Genomic DNA, 22,036 nt, shown 5'->3' with positions numbered 1-22,036 from the left:
GTAAATTATTATTAGAATTTGTTTAATTGAATGAAGGAGTTTTATTCTTATATACCAGTATTTGACTATGACTGGTCACATGGAGCAAAATAAAGTGTCAATACATTTCTCCACGTGGATTGATTATTAAATAGTAAATCTAGGTCATATTCATTGGAGTATAAAATGGCTTTGTATTCTTACAGCAAATGCTAATCATTATTAAGGGCGATCCAGATTAGGTCCACAAAGCTTATTCTATTCAATAGTCCACACATTCTCTGGTTGATCTCCATAATGTTTATGGTTTCTGCCAGAGCTTCCTCCTGCACTGCAGTAAAAAATAAAATAATCAGTGTGAGACCAGCAAATTTAGACCATCTTCCTTCGTCCTTGTCACAAAGGTGTTGATGATGTGTTTGCTTGTTTAAGGGTTTTTTGTTGCTCGTGTTGTTTTCTACTGGAGCCCTGAGAAAAGTAGCAAGTGCTTCAGCTTCTAAATTTAGAGGTTAAAAGATGCAAATGTATAAAAAGTCTGAACATGGTCAAAGACTAAGGTAAAGCTGTGTTAACCCTTTTATATATATATATATATATATATATATATATATATATATATATATATTATACAGTTGTGGGATTCACAAGAGAGAGAAAAAATAAATAAATACATTTTAAAAATGGTCAAAAACAAGCAGCAGAGGCTGAGATATCCTGACCTGTAATCCCTGTTATGTCTCCATCTCCAAATATGCTGAGCCTTTGTTTCCAGCTGCAGCAGGCAGCTGTTTTCATCAAAAAAAGCTTTAATAGTCCCGCTGTATGCTGCACCACCTGCCCAGCACCAAGCAGCACGCAGATAAAGTTAGCTAAAGAAGGTGAGAAGGTTAAAAAAAAAAGTCAGATATTTAGCAGCTAGGCCAGATATTTTTCTCTGGAGATGGAGATAATATCAGTGATAGGAATGAATATCTAACTTATAAATAAATGACAATATTGATGTGTCTGCAGGGTGTATGAATAGACTACCGTTTGCTAAGTTCACCATAACAACCTCTAATGTCAGATGCTGCTGAAAAAGAAAAGACTAAAGTAAATCTAAATCTAAATTTTATATCTCTGAAAAGTAAACAAAAAGCTGTAGATACTTTAATATATTGCTGTATATACTTCAGTACATGTTTGAAGTGGCATTGTGTGGACGCAAACACAGACATTGGCTCAGCAGGCTGGATGGCTGCGTCCGAACCGGCAAACACAACCAAAGGAGCAACAGCAGGCAACAGACAGTCAAAGGGCAGGCAGGTGGTCCAAACATGCACGTACCAGATAACATGCAGGTAACTGGCAGGCAGAAATTGGCTGGACTGCTAACTCACAAAGGGAGCACAGGCAGTCTGGCAGCCACGCTTACTGAAAGCTTCACATGCTGAGGCTGATTGCAAAATGAGGAGCAGTTGGGCAGACAAGTGCCTTTTAGCATCACTAACTGTAACGCTAATGGGCACAAGGCAAGTTTTATATGTGATGATAAATGCAAAATTCTAGAGTAAACTGCATTTAAAGGTCCCATATTGAAGAAAATGTGATTTATATGGCTTTTTTTTTGATTATAAAGCAGGGCTAAGTTCTATATTAATAGTGTGAAAGGTTCAAGGCGCTCAGTGCACAGAGAAATGCCTGCATTCAGAAACTGTGCTTTAAAATAAGACGTCAGGACTTCCTTGACTTTGTGATGTCACAACAAATCATTCACCACCCTCAGCTATGCCCCCAGCTCAGGTCACTTGGATCTACTGTCCAACCTTGTAGGATTTGGTTTCTCCTGATCTATTGGTAAGCTGAGAGCGGAGCTGTGAGATGGTTTTTGGTACTTGAAACTACACATATATTTTCTTGAATGGATTATAAAACTTCAAATAAAACACCAGAAAAGTGTAAAATATGGGACCTTTAACTGATGCAAATTTGAGACAAATAGAGGCCTTTTGTCATGCTGACACTTTGTATTTAAACCACATTTTCTCTTTAAAAGCAGTTATATACCCTTTCAGAGAAAAAATTTCAATCAGCAGGTTTGAACTCTATTGACTTCTAGACCAGTAAAAAGTACAGCAAGTACATAGATGGTTTGAAATTGCCAACAGATCCCCCATTAAACAGGATCCCAGTCCAGTCACAGAGCAGCCAGTGAATTATGGCCCGTTCATCAGCCCTTTAGTTCTTTGACTGCTCCTCTGGCTTGTGTGTTAGAGAGGGAAAAAATGTGTGTGTGTGTGTGTGTGTGTGTGTGTGTGTGTGTGTGAGAGAGCATGCCCTCTTCACAGTGCCAGAGGAGGCACAATTCTTTTGTAAGAAATAAACTCCGGTGGAAAGAATAAATAAATAAATAAATAAACAAGTCCAACAAGCAGCGTGTTCAGGGAACATGAGCCCTCCCTCCAAATCTATCCACACAATCATCCACTTAACACAACCAGGCCAACAAGTGAACAGAATCTGCAGAACAACAAACATGCACTCACTGACATGTGCACACACAAACACCTACAAATACAAAAACCCACTTCCACACATATTCACAGTGTAGCTACAGCATTGTATTTATTGTCAAGGATTGCTTTTGTAGCCACAGCCTCCATGGATCACCGTGGATTTTACAGTGCAATTTAACAATAACTTTATACAGATGCGGCGAGGAGAGCTCCAATGTATGTGAGCAAGGTTAGCAACAACTCACCTTTAGTAAAAATGTCAGTCGCCTTTCTAACTACAAACATCTCTGGGACTTGAATCATCAAAGCAGTGGGACATAAAGGGTCAATTCACCCAGAATACTTCTGGTTTTATTTTTGTGATATCTGTTACTGACATTTCTCCTGAACCAAATTTAATGTCAAAATATGTCGTTTTGTCCTTGCCCTTTAGAGAGGCACATGGAAGAGTTTATGAGCTGAACCCCCACACATTGACAAGACCACATAATTTCTCTGTACCTGTCAAAACCATTACAAATCATGTTCGAGACAAAATAAATGTGTTTTATGATGTGACGAAGCTGCGGTTAAGGTTTGGTTATAGGTTTCAGAATAAAAACAACTTGATTATCTTTAAGTTAAGGTTGAAGTTTAAATTATTTTGCTCTACCCCGGATAATTACTGCAACCATTAGAGGTCTTTTTTATTTGAATGTAAACACATGTTGTTTTGGGGCACCCACTGAAACGACTGCTGCTGTTGTTCTGTGTGGGTGGACTGTATCTCCCGCTGCCACACAATACAATGGAGGTGAACTGAAATTTATTGCTGTGGTTCTCACAGTATCGAACAGTGCTGAAACAGAGTCACATCTACTATTGATAATCCACAGAACCCGATGGGAGGAGTTTTAAATGAAAACAATTTCTTTGATAGAAAGTACTTTCAATGAAAATTCTTTCTGCAAAAAAATATTAGTCACCTGCACAGTATTGAAGTAATGGAAGAAATCTTGAATGTCCCTTATTTTACACTCTCAGCCTGTCCTCTGATTGGCTGGGTGGTTTCTGAGTGATCCAATAAAAATAAAGCAGATTTCAGGTAAACACTCAGAGAAAGAAAAGAATAAAAGGTTAGATGGTATACATATGGAATACAGTCTGTGTGGCATTCTCAAGCATTGATCTCATGAATCCAGCTGCCTCACAAGGTAATGTGATTTGGGCAGCAGGATGTGGCGTGAGACCGAGTGTTGGTGGAAGTAATGCACCTCTATGCTGGTTTGTCAACCGCCGCAGAGGAGGAGAGTGAGAAAAAAATGGAGGAGGAGAGTAAAACTGTAAATACATAGCATGAGGAAACCCAACCAACCCAGGATGAGGGAGAATATGGTACTAAAAGGGGATGTGACTTCTGACATGTGGGCAGTTTGATTTGGTTATTTTAAACCATTTGTCAATTGAATTTACAGAACAATTGCTGTATCATGATATATACTGATACCATGATATAAAATAACATATACCCTCATAGGTCATTTTAGCAGGAGTCTGGAGGGGCAGCAGGTTGCACATCAAACATTCCTCCACTAGGTTTGTGCATCTCTTGCCAAACAGCCTCCACTCCCTCCATTTCTTAATTTTAGTTGACTTTGGTTTACATCCTAAACAACACTCACACTAACACTGACGCATCCTGTGAGGTCACACGTATTGTGTCTTGAGCCGTGAAATAAAGAAAGTGAGAAGATAGCTTCTGGTTCAGGAGGAGGTTAAATAATTTTGTTTTGTTTTTTTTTAGTTTGCATGGGGAATAATTACCATACTTTACCACATCAACATATGCTCTTGCTTTCCTGCACTTGCAAATTAACAGTGTCTGCTGATTCTGAAATATACCCTGAGCTCTGGCAAAAGCGTACACATCTGAGTGTATTTCACAGCCCGGTTCCTAGGGTTTAACTCTCCTAATGCCAAGCTGGTTTAAACCCCAGAAACATAAGGCAGCATGGACACCTGGATTGAGGAGAAATTAGCACTACGTGTGAGGACAAAGCTTCTCATTCGGCTGTTTTTGTGGCATCTCTGTGGCACACTTGCGCCCCACTGGCACAGCCTTTGAGTGCAAACAGAGCAGAAGCATCCAGGCAGCTGAGGCCGGGATTAGTCTCTGATTCTTTGGAGGCATTGAAATGAACCAAGCAGACACTAATCCCCCTTTTCGCTGTATCTCACCAGACCTCTGCTCCACAGAGGGAAAGAGAGCCAGAGTCAGAGAAACAGAAAGAGAGAGAGAGAGGGTGAGAAAACTTTAATGAACTGGAACAGAAGCTATATTAACTGAATGTGTTAAGCACGGTTATGGGTGCAGTGACATCAGCCCAGTCCATGCACCCAGGCAATGGCATATATCTGAATTATGCGCAAAGGAAACGAAGACAAAAAAGGCAGGGAGTGAATGGGCAATGGAGGGTAACAACAGTCACTATTAAGTGCAAACTTTAAAGAAAAAAAACTGGTTTAAACCAATTTGTAAAGGGCACCATTTACAAATCACCCGTTCCACTAGCCCAGGATTACTTAGGCAGTTTCTGGGCAACACAACCCTCAGTGGGTAAGGAGCTCAGAGACTGTTTTGTCCAATAGAAAGAAAAATCTCTCTCCTTTCCCATTTCTTACTCTCTTAACGCCCTGCTCCTGCTCCCTCTCCTCATTCAGCTTCTCATCTGGCTCCCTCTTGTTCTACACTCCTCTGTCTCTCACTCCTCACACACACATCCTGTGGTTTTTGGACCTAAAATAGTTATTTTGTAAGCTCCCTTATTCTGAGTTCCTTATTTGTGTGCAGTGCCTTCATTACTTTCCTGCTGGGCTCAGCATAATTCCACCATTGGAAAACGTGGACCACAGCTGTTGTTGAGCACGAGCAAATAACAGGGAATAAGAATAAGTCAAAACGCCCACAAAACAAGGTCTGACAAATGCTTGATCTGAGTGTGTGTGCAGAGAGAGAGAGAGAGAGAGAGAGAGAGAGAGAGAGAGAGAGGCTGGGCTTTGCCAGGGCGTAGCCATGCTTTATCATTACACAGCGACAGTGAATTTTAAATCTGTCTGCACCCCTGGCTCGCTCATTTCTCTTTCCACCCTTCTTGTATGAATGTATTTTGATTCATAACTCAGCCGTTTTTATTACTCAGGTGCATTCCTCTCAAATTTAATGCCGACCCCGTATCTTATTTATTGAGGAGGTGAAAGATATAAAGGTATAGCATATAAAATGACTCCATGATGGCTCCTTTTGCTGACAAGGCTATTGGCACTTGCGTGATGTTATTTGTTTTTTAAGTGACTGATTTACAGACGCGTTCTCTCTCGAGAAGCCTCGTCACCCACTGCCTCTTACTCTCTTTGCTTCTGGATGGATCTTCTACAGATCCTGCTGTGTAGCTGCTGTGTTTTTTATGTTGTGTTTTGTTAAACATAGGGCAGAGCCGTATCACAGAATTTTATACTTAATATATATCTCAGTATTTTTAAATCTCATCTAAAGCACTTCATAAATGTGCAATTTAACCCTTGCATAAATGCAAGGGGTGCATAAATGCATAAACGACACCAGAATGATGATTCTAGCCATCTGCATTAAAACACTCTTCACACACTGCAACTTAAGCAAACATGTGCAAATAGTCAACCTAATACACAACCCAGTAGCACAGACAACAAGGGCAGTGTTTCCAGGGGACAATAAAAAAGTGATGAACCCAGCTGGGTTGCACTTGAATGAATGTATTATAATACTTTGTGACTTTTAAAGTTAAAAGCATTTCTACAACAAGGGCGTCTCTGCAGGTTCATCACTCTTTTAGTATCCCCTGGAAACACTACCGCTGTCGTCTGTGCTGGCTGCAGTGCGTTTCTGTATTTGGTTGTGTTGTGAGTATTTACAGTGTATGTGTTGTGAAACTGATGGTGATGTTGTCTGGATTTGCTTTTGTTTTGTGCGTTGAGCTCTCAGGGCCACCGTACATTTAACCCTAAACCAGTGCTGTTTCTTTTCTGAACCAATTCGTCCACCTCCATCTTCAAGAGAACGGGAAAAGCGAAACGCCAAAGCAAATTTCATGCTGGCAGCTCAAAACAATTACTTGATCATTTGTACTTGATGTTTGATCAATATAGTCATTGAAGGAAGAATCTGCAATACATCAAGTATATTCCACCCCTGGTTGAACACTATTCAACGTGTTTAATGTGTGTCTCCTGAAATAGCGCCCCTACGGCAGCGGGTGTACTGGACCTTGGTTGTCATGTTTACAATAGAAACACATGGACTGTACTGACAGCAGTGTACCTACCTTCGTTGCCATGGTTACTATAATAACTGTCATGGCTTGGTTAGCTATGAGCACTGAAACTACTTGGTTAGGTTTAGGAAAAGATTGTGTTTTGGGTTAAAATAAGTACTTCCTCATGATGGCATGTCTCTTGCAATAGTGCCCCTGTGGCAGCAGACATATTGGGCCTTGGTTGTCACGTTTACAATAATAACAATGTGGTTAACTTTGTCAAAACTGCATCATAAACTGCTACTTTTGCATTAGAATTGAACGCCACTCTCCTGTGTGATAATCCTATGTTTTGTCGACCCCTCCATCCACCCCAACCTCCTCCGGACGTGGACTTTGTTGCTCTAAATACTACGTCACCACACTTTTCTCTTGTTGCTGTCACAATTACTACGGCCGCTACGTATCACCCACAACAAAACATAATTAAAATATCACTATTTTTACAGCAGGACAGTCTGAAGAACACAGAGGGGGAAGCAATGTCAGAGATAGAATGATCACGGAAGCAAAGGGGGCTAAAACGTTAATAGGCTGAAAGGTTTTCTGGCAGGAACTATATAGTGTTTAGATTAAGCTTGTGGTACAATCAGTGTTCAAGGACAGAGGAGGTTTTCAGTGATGAAGTTGTCATGAGGAGTCGCCATGAGATGTAGTGATTCCACCTGCCAGCTACAGGCAGACAAAAGGTGAAAATATGATACAGCATTTAGCTAAAGGGTGCCTAGCCAGACCTTGGGAGAAGCCATGATCAATCTTCCTCCACCAACAGTGAGAATACAGGGAAAAACAAACACTGTTAACCTGGCCCACACTATTTGGCAAGTGACAAAAGAAAAAGTTTTTCTCTCCTTTTTCTTTTTTTTTTCATTGTGACTGATGAGGTAGCCAGTATAATTCTTTTGCCACTTTTGCTGCCACCAAAATTTCAAGAGTGATTGAATGAAATGGATAACTGGAAAATTTGTGGCCTGTCTGGGTTTCAAAAATACATAAACAACCCGTCAAACAACCCGGGACACCTTTTCACTGGGTCTTGATTAGTCCTGTCTGTTAGAAAGCTAAAAAGGCTGCTGATGAAAACCAGCCTCTTGACACCATGTAGAATTTTGCTCCTTGTAATGGGACCATCTGACAGGCCCCATTACAAGAGCTGACCACTGATCCCAGCCAACACACAGGCACCATTGTCTCTATGCTGTCACGGTGGACAAAGAGGCAGAAGGATGAAAGAAGGGATACAGCAAAAAAAAAGGAGGGAGGTTGGTTCATTCACAATAAGCACACTACAGCAAGCCTTTCACTACAGCGGTTCCAAACTTATTTGACTCCACTTTCCTGTCAGGTTGGTATATCTTTGAGCTGTGAGCAGTGGAACCAAAGAGTTGTTTTCTTTTTCAGATTGTTTGTTTAAAGAATTTTTTTTGTATTTTTTTTCTAGGTTAGAGATGCGAGCAGAGAGGCTGGATGGATTGATATGAAACATCTAATGCAGTGGTTTCCATTGGTATTGCAAGTGGGCTGGAAGATCATTTGTAAAAATGAATGAAAAAATGTAATTACAAAAATATACCTAATGTTTTAAAACTGAATGATCTTGGACATTTGAAGTGTTTAAAAACTTATTTAATTGTTTTTTTCCCCCTGTATTAAGGCCAATCAATGATATAAGCTAATGATGTTATTGCCAGCTGGGCCACGTTACCCCTGAATGTTTGATCGTTATCATTAAAATAAAAAGAGTTCTGAGAAGCCATTATTTAGCCTACTTATTATTACGGGGTTGGATGTGGGCCACCAACATTTTTGAGATTTTGAAGTGGGCCGTGTGGTGCAAAAGGTTGGGAACCATTGTTCTAATGACATTGGTGACCCCCTGACTTTTCCTCTCATGCCATCATTTGTTATTTTCAGTCAAATGTCTCAGCAGCTATTGAATGGATTGCCATGAAATTTGGCACCGACATTCATGTTGAACTTAGGATGAATGGTAATAACTTTAGTGGTCACCTTAGGTTTCATCTAGCACCATCAGGTCCAAAAATTAATTTGTCCAATTCTTTGGTTTATGACCAAATACTGACAAAACAGCCTGTGCTGTACTTTGTGTTTAGTTCCATTTAAGAAAAGCCATCATAATAAAGCACTGCTGCACCTAAGCCATCTTCAGACAGACATCAGTGCTACATGAAAAAAATGCAGCCCCCTCATTCTTTTGAATTGGACCGCTCCATTGACATAACAGCGGTACCCACGCTGAGCCTTCCAGCAGTGACACACAGCACAGGGTCGTCTGGTAAAAAAAAAAAAAATATGGTTCAACTATTGCCAGAATGCAATGCAAAGTCATTTAGCAAGGTCCTGTAACGACCAACCAAACATGTGCATGCTCACATTCCTGGTAGATTACTCTGTATTGTGAACCCTGCTTTTCTACTGTTTTCCTTGTGATTGACAAAGATAAAACATTTGCAGTTGTTCAGATATGTAAAATCATCATAGTTTTATGAACCGCTGTGCAGTGTTTAGCATCTGATAAGACTTGACAGTCATAGTTCTACTCAAATTGGTCCTCCAGGAATGTATCCTTTATCTCACTGGTGCCAGAAGCTGGAGGGCGCATGCAGGAAGGGCAGTTTGGTCCAAAGCAAAAAGTGCAGCTTCACAGAGCTGAAAGCATGGCTGTAGATTCTTAGTCTTGCTTCTTCTTCATCTTTCGTTTCCCATTAATGATCTTGCAGCCTTGTTAGATCCCTTTGGGAGCCCTGACCCTGATGTCTGTGAACCACCGCTCTACAATAAAAGCTTGGACACATGATTTTTGCTGCGCCAAAGCTGGAGCCATCACAGCTCCTCCTTTATGCAAATCATGGAAAAGAGGTTGAAGCATCAGCTCAAAGTCGCAAATATTTGTTCCTGAACTATTATCATTATATGTCCTATAGCAACAGGCCGAATGAGGTGATATCACTCCAACACTTCCTCTGCCTGCAGATGAGACAAGAATAGCTCTGGAATTACACTGAAACATTCAACAATCCAATTGAACAGTTTAAAACTATACATAATTTAGCTCCCTTTCTCGAGTCAGTTTGTGTTCCTGCTGAAAAGATAAAACCTAATCCTTTTTTGGGATTTTCAATTGTCAGTTTGCTTAATTTACAATTTAGTAATTCCTAGTTTATATTTCAGTTACTAATTAAATTGTCAGGCTTAATATGATAAATGGTGAAATGTAATTATAGAGATATTTGAACGTATCACTCAAAGAAGTAAGCCTTACAGATAATTAAATGTCTTATTTAAACATTTACTGTTAGCCTTGGCCTGGTTGTACTTTTCCAATAATTTTTTATCTGTGCCTCCCTGAAACCTTCCTGCCTTGTATATTGTTTGTAAGACAGCGTTATTGTGTCCCTCTCTTAATCTCCTCACCTTTATCTTTTTAAATCTCTCTTTCAATCTTGCCCGCTGTCTTTCTCCTCTCTGCTCTGCTCTCAAGGTCAAATGCAGCGCCTTCCATTTTCACCCTCTCTTCTATTACAATCTTCATGCCGTCCTCCCTGCACGAAGCACGCTCACATTACTGCAGGTTTCAGATGCAAATCCTATTTAAACCTGTCACCTGCTGCCACGGGCACCGTGAGAGGGATTGGAAGAAAATAGGCCACCGGGAATTTCACAGCAATTTGCAAAATGAGCATTTTATGGGATATCGGAGCTTAGACACGGGCAACAAGTTGACACAGAAGCTAAGTTGTGTGTCACTGATCTGTTGCGATCATCATCATCATCATCATCCGGCTCATCTCATTGCTCAGGCTTGAAGATTGCTGTAATCACGGTGATTCTGTGGGTCTTAATTTAGTCTGAGAAGCAGTCTGCCCTTTTTGAGCATTCCACTGAGCACATTTGACCTCTGGCTCTCACCCTCCTTCACCACCCGTCTCTGTTTTGCCTGTATTTCATAGCAAGCCTATGTTTGTTAAAGCTTGCAGCCTTGTCAGTCACGGGCCAACATCTGTTCTCCTGTGAGGTCCCCACTGCCCTCTGCTTTGTTCAACAAGAAACCAGGGTGTGCCACATTGCATCTAAAGCTATCTAATAACATCGACCTCTGCACCTCACCGCTCCTGTTTCTTTGCTTCAGAGCCAGACATGATCCCCCCCCCCACCCCCCCGCCACCCTCCACTTGCATCAAAACATGCAAGCTCACGCTTTCACCCCCACCCTGTACCAGGTCATCACATCAACCTCGGCTGCTAGCCTGACAGCCACACTGCCATCACACAAAGTGGGTTATAAACACTGACACTGTTATTATTTAGAGTTAAAACTGACATTAAACTGCAACACAGCATATGTGAGGGTCAGGTTTGTTGTTTCTTTTCCAGCTACAGACCCTGAACATGGTAAAAAGTCTACAAGCTTTCAACATTACTCCCAGGGAGGGCTGTTATAATGTATTCAGCTTACGGTTCAGAAAGATAAAGGGTTCACAAATTCGATACCAACCATGTCTGCACAAAATTCCTTAACTATTTCTTCTGAGTTGAGTAGTTTCACCTGTTTCTCAAATATATATTTTTCTCATATGCTTTATTGGAAAATGAAATAAGAAAGCAGCTTTTTTTATAAGCAGATTTTTATCTTCCTGAAGGAGAGAAATAAAAAAAATGTCCAGATGAGACTGTGCTCATAAAGATAAAGAGCTTATGTGTGGCTGGAGTAACATTCACTGTCCAAGCACCAATTTAAAACATCTTCACAGAAACTGACTTTATATTTCCGATGGAGGACATGTACAATTCTAAAGACTTTTTTTTTAAGGCAGTGGTTTACCTGCTCATAGTTCACAAGGGTAATGGATGACATTAAATGCACCCTCTGGTGCTCCCTGTTTGCAAACAGAAATTTAATGCATTTTGAGGTGTAATGAACTGATTTAGTTAAAGGAATAGTTCGACATGTTGGGAAATTTACTTATTCACTTTTTTTCCCCTCAAGAGTTTGATGAAAAGATTGACGCCACTATCATGTTAAATACGTAGCTACAGCCAGGAAAAAGTTAGCTTAGTTCAGCATGAATCAGCTAGCCAGTCCACAAATCATTTTAAACACAGTGTTTTGTACTGATTAAAAACTGTGATTAAACAGGATAAAATATGTGAATTAGTAAGTTTTAGAGGTGCTGGCAGGCTGATCATTTTACCTGTCAGAGCCAGGTTAGCTTCTCCCGCCTGTGTCCGTGTTTCGCCAGGCTAATGGACTCCTGACTGTTTCATTTTTAACAGACATGAAAGTGGTATTGATCTCTCTCATCTAACTTAGTAAGCAGTAAGTTCTTAGCAGTAAGAACATGAATAAGCCAATCCCAATGGGATGAATAACTCCTTGAAAGTTATAAGCTTTTCAATTAGCAGGTGAGGCCTCTCACAGTTCTCAATGTTAATGAAGCACTTTATTTGCGCCCTCTGGCATCTAATGTAGGCAAACAAATGTCTCATAACTGATCAGATTTTGTTATTGTTGTGATCCGTTTGAAATGTACATCATATATTGTACACCAATATACTATAAAAGGAGAATGCTCTCTGGGCCAATGGTCCATGAATGTTTTTTTTTTGTTTTTTTTTCCTCCTGTTAGTGTCAGAGGAAGGTTGGCTCAGCAGGTGCCCTCTCGACATGGCTTGGTGTAATATCTTCCTAAATGAGCTGAAAGGAGGGCTGCCTCCCTGTGACTCGGCAGTCTGTCAGGCCCAGATAACACAGTGGGAGGAACATCAATGCTGTCAATTCGTGCTCCTCTCCCTGACCTTGGCTCCTACTGCATCGCTCAACTCACAGAGAGGTTTGCCTTTCCCCTCACTTGACGCCTGCAAGACCCCACAACTTCACATTTGAGAGATGGTGACAAGGTTTTATGACTGACAGAAGGTTGAGGGGTTTTAATATTTTAAAAAAATGTTGGAGTGCTACAGTGACAGAACTCTTTTCAGCACTAGAGACTTGACGGACTGCTACAAATCGCAAGGAAAAGGTTGACAGGGGCATCCAAACTAGTATTGCCACTAGTGAGCTAATCTGCTAGCATGTCTACTCCTGGCTGACCACTATTACAAAATATCCAACAGACAGTGCTGCAGGTTTAACTATGTTACTTCATGATGAGTTTTTCTTTTAAAGGTCCTATGTTGTTTTAAGTGAGATTTCCCTGTGTTTTTAATTATAAAACAGGTCTAGGTTCTATATTAAAACTGTAAAAGGTTCAAAGTGCTCAGTCCACAGAGAAATGCACACAGCCTGTTTTCAGAAACTAAGCCTTAAAACAAGCTGTCAGGACTTCTTTAACTTTGCCATGCTCCAGGCTCAGCCCACCCTCACCCACCATCCAAAATGCAAGATCTGATTCCTCTGTTTACCTGAAATCTGCTAGAGGCTCAGAGCCTCTCGTTTGATTGGCTCACTGACCTGTTGTTACTAGAGCTCCCGGAGAGTCATTTATATTAATCAATACTGAAGGGATAGTTCAGAGTTTCTTATCTTCTACTTAAATGTGCATAATAGATAATATTGGGGGGATATTGTTTTATATTTGAACAATGTTGCATTGTTAGTATCTGTCTTGTCAAAACAACATAAAGGTATGAAAAACAAAGAAACACGGCAGATTGGTTAACAAAATTTACTGTATTTTTCCCTTTGTTGAATGTAGTTTTACTAAACACACTTTCTGCTGACAGTTCCTTTATCCATTTATTCATCATGCTGCTGAACTAAGTCAAAACAAGAGAGGCAACACAGCAAAGGAAATGTTTTTCATACACTGCAATCACAGCAATATTTCTAAAAAGGTTTCTTTGATAAACCCTTTGACACATGACTGCGCGCTACAGAGATGTTTTTCTCCTAATGACTGGGGTCATTATTTCGGACAGAGGAAGGCTGCGGATAGAGCAAGCGCAATTTATCAACTAATCAATCTGGCTGTTGCGCAAGCAGCTCGGATCTCGCTGCTAATCAAAGGTTGCAACAGCTAGTTCAAGATTCTGCTGGAACTCTGCAGCCTGTCTGGAGGCCTGTGAGCAGCGGTAGGTTAATGTGCTGTCTCGTGCTAAGCAGGTGCTGAGGAAGTTGTTATGCGCAGACGTCATGGGTCCTCACATTAATTAAGTTTTTTGAGCCTGCCTGTTTCCCCAGTGCCAACTAATTGGTCTTAATTAGTGACTGGCCTGATGAAGATGTAGAAACAGATACAGTGCCTTGCTTGTGATTATGCACTCTCTATAGTTTCTTCCTACTTGCCCTTTCTTTTCTCATCTGACCTTGCCAGGGATCCTCCTGCATCACATCCTGCCATTACATGAAATTCAGATGAACAGGGAGTTTGCATTCAACACAAGAAAGTCAAAAACGTCAAAATGCCTTGTATGTAAACCATGGACATCATTGCCATGGAGGGTTTATTGGTGGGGTTCTGTTTTTAGTCAGTATTTTCATTTCTGCATTCAGCCAGTGTGATGACTTACGAGTGTGTGGGTGTTCATATTGTAGATGAGCCCTAACTGCAGGGAGGAGCTGACTTATTTCTCTCTGACTGACAATTTTAACAGCCATCTGCAGTGACCCACAAAGAACAGCTGCAGAGATCATCATCTAATGTGCCTTTGGAAATAATGACCCTTTGTGATCTGACCTCCATTTTCAGCCATTACCACTTCAACCAAGCGACCACTGCGCAGAAGTGTGGATGCAGCAAACAGTGTTGTTGCTATGATAGCCGGGGGACTGAAGATTGCTTCCCACAGTCCTCGGTAATACCACTGGTTCATGACTCACTATCAGCAAGATCTCAACAACAGTACAACCAAAGCTGACATGGCTCAGGGCTGTAGGACTCAGCTGATAGAGCACAAGCCCTGGTCAACAGTTTGTGCGCATGCACGCCAGTCAAAAGTATGAGGCTTTTCCTCTTTCAGCATGGCCATGCCCCATGTGTACAAAGCCACATCCATAAAGACATGCTTCCTTTCTTACCAGTCTAGAAGACATGTTGCAAATTCAGCATCAAACTTCATTCCTTTATTTACCAAGAGCTGCCTGCAGCTGTGTCAGTTCACACTATCATGTATTTTCTTCTGCTGAAGTTAGCATGCCAACCAGCTAGCCCAAGCAAGTAACCACATTCAGTGGCAAAGAAAGCTTACAAATAGCCTCTTTTAGGCCTTTACGATTTTTCTTAAAATATATGTGTTATATATTGTACCCGCATGGTTTCACAAAATTGATTAGTACGTATACATACAGAATATATGCACAATGCCAAGAGAGTGGGAGAAAAGAGGAGGTGGGGTTCTATCAGGGTCCACTGCATATTTCAGCCCAGGGGCCCTCTAGTGAGTGATGACGGCCCTGCACTGTTCACATATGGTTGTTGTTTGAACATTCACATACTTTTGCCCATGCAGTGTATTTGATTTTGTTTCTTCTGTCTTATGTGACAGCCAAATGTTGCAAGTATGATGAGTTCAGCTGCATACATCTGGCAGAGGTCAAAAGAAAGTCTAAAACAGTATTTCAAAGTACAATATGACAAGGATTAGAAGCCAATGTCATAATTATCTCTTAATTAAAACAGGACCTGTCATTACAAGCCAATTAACATAAATGGATTACAAGCAACAGTATTAAAGTGAGGTAATTGTGGTCATTGTAATCCTCTGCATTTACTATTAATTCAAATCTTGTACATTTAGTGTACATAAATTGTATTCAGACAGGGAATATAACACGAGATTCTTTTCAATTTTCCATAAATAAATGTGAGATGTAATTTAAATCAGTCTGTAAATACAACAGACTGTAGTGTAGCTTCTACTCTGGTGCTGTGTAGAAATCCAGAAACAGCTGACATAGAGCAGACTGCTTAATGTGGGCTTGCCAGTAAATTCTGTTTACTTTAAAATGGGCTGATAATGTGAACTGGCTGATATTTTCATCTTGAGAGTAACCTGTTCGACCCTGCTCCCAGCGCAGTGAGGATGATAGGGCTATGGAGTGCACTCTAAGCCCTATATAAAAGGCATTAATGTCAGGCTACAGATCTCGGGGATGCTGCATAACCACTGGCACTTGTCACTGCAAAATTGGTAAGGATTTTCTTTGGCAGCAACTGACAGAGAAAAGACATGGTCTGTAATGTGTCTGAAGCATAAGGGAGGAGTAAATCATTTCCCCTCTACTCTTAGACACAAATGCACGCATGCACAGACACACAGTGCTTTTTGGAAGCATATTCTTACCATCCATTGCAGTAAAAAGGCAGCACTTCCAAACACTTTGGTGTGGAGCTACAGTCTTGCTGGCACCTAAAGCAATCCACTGCAGTGGGCAAGGAGAAGGTACACTGGCTCCTCTCTGGAGTTTTGAGGAGGAATACAAACAAGCAAACCCTTTTTACCTGACCCACTGAGTTCACCCGACTGTTGCTGCAGTCTGCATGGAAAAAAATGAAAAAAATGAAGAAGACATAGACAAAGTGAGCGAAGGGGCCAGGAGGGTGCCATGATTGTGGGTTGAGAGTTCAGTGCTCACTTCAGCATCACAGCAGTGAGGACCCAGCGCCCTGCAGTTTACATTTCCTGTGGTGAGAGTTTGCCATTTGCACTCAAATGTTATATTGGTTTTCCTCCAGTACCAGTGGGAGCAGTGAAGTGAGTGTGGTGTTTGCTATAGAATAAAACCTCCTGACTATAGTTACCATGAGCAAAGCAGAGTTTACAGTGAAAGGGCACGGGGGCAGGGCAGAGTCGAACAATGTGGCAACAAATTAAGCTAGTGTCTGTTTTACCCCATCAGGCATTCAGCATGATCCTGCTGTGTGCATCTGAGTATATCTGTGTGTGTCTGTGCACACATATACACATAAATTCAAACTATTATTGCTTATATTTGTTGTTTAATTCTGAGGTGGGAGGGGCGAAGGAGCGCACAAAGGCTCTTTTGATCCAGGCTAATTCCCAAGTCTTTTCTTTCCACTCTGCTCCACCTCTGGTCATTACATTTTAACACTCCATTGAAGCTGCAAATTACAATTTTTTTGGCAACAAAAAATGCTCTTCCTGAAGAGTTATTTCTCTCGAGACAGAAATTGGCACTTGCAGGACTTGGCTGCCAGCATAAGGATGCCAGATTCTGCAGTCTGCAGGCGTGTTATATATCATAACCTTTTCATGCAAACTATTGCTTTGTTATTGCTGATGTGATCCCCTTTGATATGAGGGCGAAAAATATTTAAAACCTCTGATGAAAGTCAAACTACGTACAGTGAAAACTTGTATGGCATGTTTATGAAAACTGTGATCTTTTTGTCTGACACAGCCGACATCGATCAGACCAAAGGGGGCAATAATGAACAATTTGCCCACTTGGATATGACTGATACTTTTTCTCACTATAATTTCTCATTAGAAGCCATGGGAATAAAAGCTGTTAATGAAAGCCCATAAACACTAAGACTTGAGTGGTGCTCATTTATTTTAATAGTGTAGTCACATTACAGTAAGCAAGAGCTGAATAATGAGAGAGATAGCTGTGTGGCTTCATCCACCTTTCTGCTGCTGCACAGAGTTTATTCCAGTGAAAACTAAAATTGTGCTTTTATTCATTATATCAGACATCAAATTCACATTGAAAGTGTTTTCAAAATGTTCCCTACTTACATTTTTCAGCTGTTTACTCTCAGAATATTTGTTCAGGGCCGCTAGAATTACTTCATAAAAGGTTTGGCAACTAAAACTCCTCAGTAAAGGTTGGATAAAGATGGTCACATGGGCAGTAGGGACATACCTTTGTTGAAGGAGAGCATAATTTAAAAATGTCTTACTTTACTGCAGCCTTACTGCAAATATTATTATTTATTTGCCCAGAGATTTTTGCTGCGACCCTCATATAATGAAGGTGAATGGAATTTAATTTGCTCAAAGACGTGATGCAAAACATAAAAATAAAAAATAAAAACAGCAACATCCCTCTCTTTAAACAAGTTACTACAATTCACTGTGAAACGTTTTAATTCAAATTACCATTAAAAAATGAGCAATTTTTACATATTGTGTGGGATAAACTGTTATTCCCTTTTTCTTCATGGGTTTCAATTTGTCATTTGACCAAACAGAATGTGAATGAACTGGAGCGATTGTGAGTGAGTCGAAGAGGAAATGTCAACACTGGCAACCGCAGAAGAGAAGTGAACCTTCAAATCACATCTAAGGCGAACACCTTACATGACCATCACCCCAGTGGGCTCCACTTCCTGTCTTCTTTGCACCATATAAACATCTAAATCTTGCATTGGCTCTGAATAAATGCAATTTGCTACAGAACGACAGATGCATATGAACACAAGTGTAAACCACTGGGGCCTGTTTTCACCAAAATAAAAACACATGAAAATGCTGTCAAACAATATATTGATTTTGGTGTTATCTTGGAACAGAACAACAGCAACAGCCTGTGGCCTGAAATGAACTGGGCCTTAGCTTGTCAAATCAATATCCAGTAAAGAAACAACAAACATAGTTGTGAAATAATCTTCTTGTGTGTGTATTTGACAGCTGTTTGGGAGTGTGTTTTATAGGAGTGTTTTATAGGAGTGTGTGTGTGTGTGTGTGTGTGTGTGTGTGTGTGTGTGTGCGCACATGTTTATGTTGATCTGGAGGTGTAATCATGCTTGTTGCCCATCCCTCTCCTCCTCCAGCCCTCCTGTCTCTGCCTCCCTCTTTATTTATTTACCTTGGTCTCATCCAATCGAGCGGCAGATCAGTCTGTGGAAAGGGCAGCTTGCCAAAGCAGCCCTCTGTGACAGAGCAATGCATTAGGACATTAAGACACCCGCTCCTGCGCAAAAAATCAATCACGCACCCCCGGATGCATTAGAGGCAGCGAAGGGCACCTCTCACACCTTTCTGAATGCCATGCTGGCTGGCTGGCTCTGCAGCTCTGTTCCTATCTCACTGCCTGTAGCTGCGTGCACACCTGGCTGGGCTTGTTTGCTTCACTGTTTTCTATTCATGCCTCCCACCCAGGAGCAGTGAGCTGGCTTTCAAACAAATCATTAGCCGTCTGTATGAGGTGCAAGGCTAAGTCTGTACAGCCAGTGTAGTTTTAAGAACCTTCCTCTTTTTCTGAGTTTCAGTAGATTAACAGGGGGCATATAATTGTTCACTCACCTTCGGCCGTTTGTGTCTTTGTCATCTGCTTGTTTCATCTTTCCTCGGAAGGTATAGGAACTATGGAAGCTGTTCCCTGTACATTAAAATAATCTGCAACTTACCAATCACCTAAAATTGAACAGGATCCTCACATGTTTGAGGATGAATTCATTCAAGTATGATATGGCTGATGTCAGGAGATAAATACGCTTGCTGTCACAATGGGGATGATAAATACGGTCGCTCAACAATGGGGATGCCACCACCTTTCATTTCCCTACAAACAGCACAGTTGTAATTATGTTTATTCTTATTGCCTCCTATTGTATCTAAACACCCTAAAACAGAGGAGCCTGGTTATCAGTGTCAGCTTTATTTTTCTTACTCTATTTATTAGGGGAGTTTTACTGAAAGAAATTTTTGCACATGGGCATCTCAGCAGTATGAATGAGAGAGAGGCAATTTCTGCTCCTTCAATTTTCTGGGCCCAATTTTATTCCGCTGGTCCCCTCAGCATGCCTCAGGTCACAAGCCCACTTCTCTAAATGCTGCTGGAAGAAAGATGCACTGAAAGCCTACTGGCGCTGCATCATTCATCACAACACTGGCACTCAAGAGGCAACGAAAACAACAACAAAATTTTAAATGGAAGCCGAAGAAGAAAAAAAAAAAAAGAAGAGTTTGTTCATTATCAGTTGAATCTATGAGGACAAATCTTCCAAGACTGAATATTCTATATTTCAGCACTGAATTATGTGCCACAGCGATAGTGGATGGAATTTTCTAATTTACATAGAGATTAGTTGTGCCCTGGTCAACATTTTTACCGTACAGGTACAATGGCATATGTGGAAATTCAAAACTCAAGAGCTGTTTCCAATTTAACTTATAATTTTTTTTTTCTGTATCTATAAGTAGTCTGCACTTATATAGTGCTTTTCTAGTCTTATGGCGACCTGAAAACACTTTACAATGTAGAGCTGTAAACTGAACCACCGATCATCCAATTAGTGGACAACGCTGCTATATTATATATATATGAACACACACACATTATAATATATATATATATATATGTGTATATATATATGTGTATATATATACATATACATACATATATACACACACACACACACACACACACACACACACACAGCACATTATGTCCATTCTTTCTATCCATTTCTCTTATATTTCTAGTCACAGTTCATTCAAGTTCAGTGCATGTGTTGGTGCTCAGATCTCTGTATTATTATTAATTATTATTATCAACTTTTTCAATCTAAACTTATATTCCTTTTTCACCATTTTACCTTTCTACAGATGTGAATGCATCACAGGAGATGAAATTGAAGAGGACAGAGCATCAGAGATCAAAACAGAGCATGAATAAAACACAGACATGCCAAGACTGTGAGAAAACAAGTGAAACAAAAAAAGGCAGATCAAAAAGAAATGGGGAAAATGAATGAAAGGCAGTGCTAAAGGGAGTTGGATGAGTGGATGTGTTAGCTGGGTACAGCCTGCATGCTGAAGGAGCCTGTCATTATTCAGTCCATTTAGCTTTGACAACATGTCTCTACAGCCGTCTTTAAAAGCAGCACCAAAGCAACTCATTAACAGGAAACACTTTCTAGTGGCACCGCCTTTAGTTTACAGTAAGTCAGCAATTTCAACGGTGCTATATAAAGGTTTTTGCGATAATGCTAGCATTAGCAGCTGTTCAGTTATTAGTCTAGAAGAAATATTTCAAGTTCAACATCAAACTTCATTCTTTTACACGTCAAGAGCTGTCTCCAGTAATGCCAGCGTTAACTTTAAAGCCATGCCCGTCCTCTGGCATTATACTTCTTTGGGATGGTGAGTCACTCTTGTGGCCAGTCCACCCTCAATTCAGTATGAGACAATGAAGAAGTAGTGCTGCCCACAGGACGTCTTCTAACCTCTTTCTTGTAAACACAACGATGGCTAACTTGTTAAAACTTATATTGCACATTTAAAGTAGGGTAATGCAGTAGTCACCCTTAATGAGTAATTCCAACTCACAATGTGTAAAAACTGTTTCTAGTTGTTTGAGGTTATGCACAAAATTATTTTAGACAGAGCTAGATGAAGAGAAGAGGAACAAGACTGAACAATGGCAATTATCACATGTGATATGTGAGATATTCTGTGCAAATTGGTTGGAAAGATATTTTTAAAGCCTATAGAATTCTACATACTGACCTATGATCATATATCAATATATTACAAAGCAAAGAAAAGTTGAATAGTAAAGGTACTGCTGAATATATCCAACCAGTAGTGATAATTAAACAATTTGATCAACTGGAAAATGTAGTTCCTTGTATATAATAGTTGAATTTCTAATAAAGAATAGTTTTCTTTTTGTCTGGTTGAAAGAACAAGAGGAGTGCTTTACATTCCCGGCACACTTTGTTGCATGAGAAATCCAGGAAAAAGGAAATAACAGTGGAACATTATCTGTGGAGGGCAGCCCCATTAAAAAAATGAATATTGCTTTTCTCCCCTTCCCCAGCCTTGGCACCAGATAACGTCTAAACAAATAAATAAATAAAAGCTGTAAATAACCTTTGCCTGTTGCTCCAGTCATTTCTCTATTACTTCGGCCAGTGGAGTGAGACCGACTTCTTATTTCTTGCTCTGAGAAGCAGCTCTCAATTTTGTTGATAAAAGAAAAAAAAGGGGGGAATTGGAGGATAGGAAGGAAATGGAGGAATGGGCAGCGGTATGGAGTGCCAATAAATTTTGTGAATGAAATCTGTGGATGCTCCTTTGCATAATGTCATGTCGTCAGGTCATAGTTGGGTGTTACCTGTCTCCCATTCCTGTCCTTACTTCTGACCTGTTCTTCCACCCTCTTAATTATGCACACGCAGACACAGGCTTCTGTCACACAGATGGTGAAAAAGAAATAAAGATGATCCTAATTTACCAAATCACCCTTTTATTACTTTAATGGTTAAAGCAATTACTCTCGCTCGATCCATAGTCATA

General features: G+C 40.4%; 1 protein-coding gene across 11 annotated transcripts in view; it reads left to right on the top strand.

Moving 5' to 3' along the window:
* rpl38 (ribosomal protein L38) overlaps nucleotides 1-22,036 on the top strand; it is a 374,880-nt gene that overhangs the window by 233,755 nt on the left and 119,089 nt on the right. The window contains exon 1 of one of the 11 annotated variants that reach the window (XM_071462794.1): nucleotides 5,798-5,809. The exons of 9 other annotated variants lie outside the window; for them this stretch is intronic. The gene's annotated coding sequence lies outside the window, so the exon portion shown is untranslated. Of the gene's footprint in view, nucleotides 1-5,797; nucleotides 5,810-21,370; nucleotides 21,381-22,036 lie in introns of those variants that run through there. One more of the 11 variants, XM_071462785.1, reaches the window with a different exon arrangement.

Source organism: Trachinotus anak, unplaced genomic scaffold (assembly GCF_046630095.1).
Source record: "Trachinotus anak isolate AG129_WGS33_773 ecotype Australia unplaced genomic scaffold, CSIRO_AGI_Tana_v1 ptg000025l, whole genome shotgun sequence".
Taxonomy (NCBI): domain Eukaryota; kingdom Metazoa; phylum Chordata; class Actinopteri; order Carangiformes; family Carangidae; genus Trachinotus; species Trachinotus anak.
This window is presented reverse-complemented; position numbering and strand designations above follow the sequence as displayed.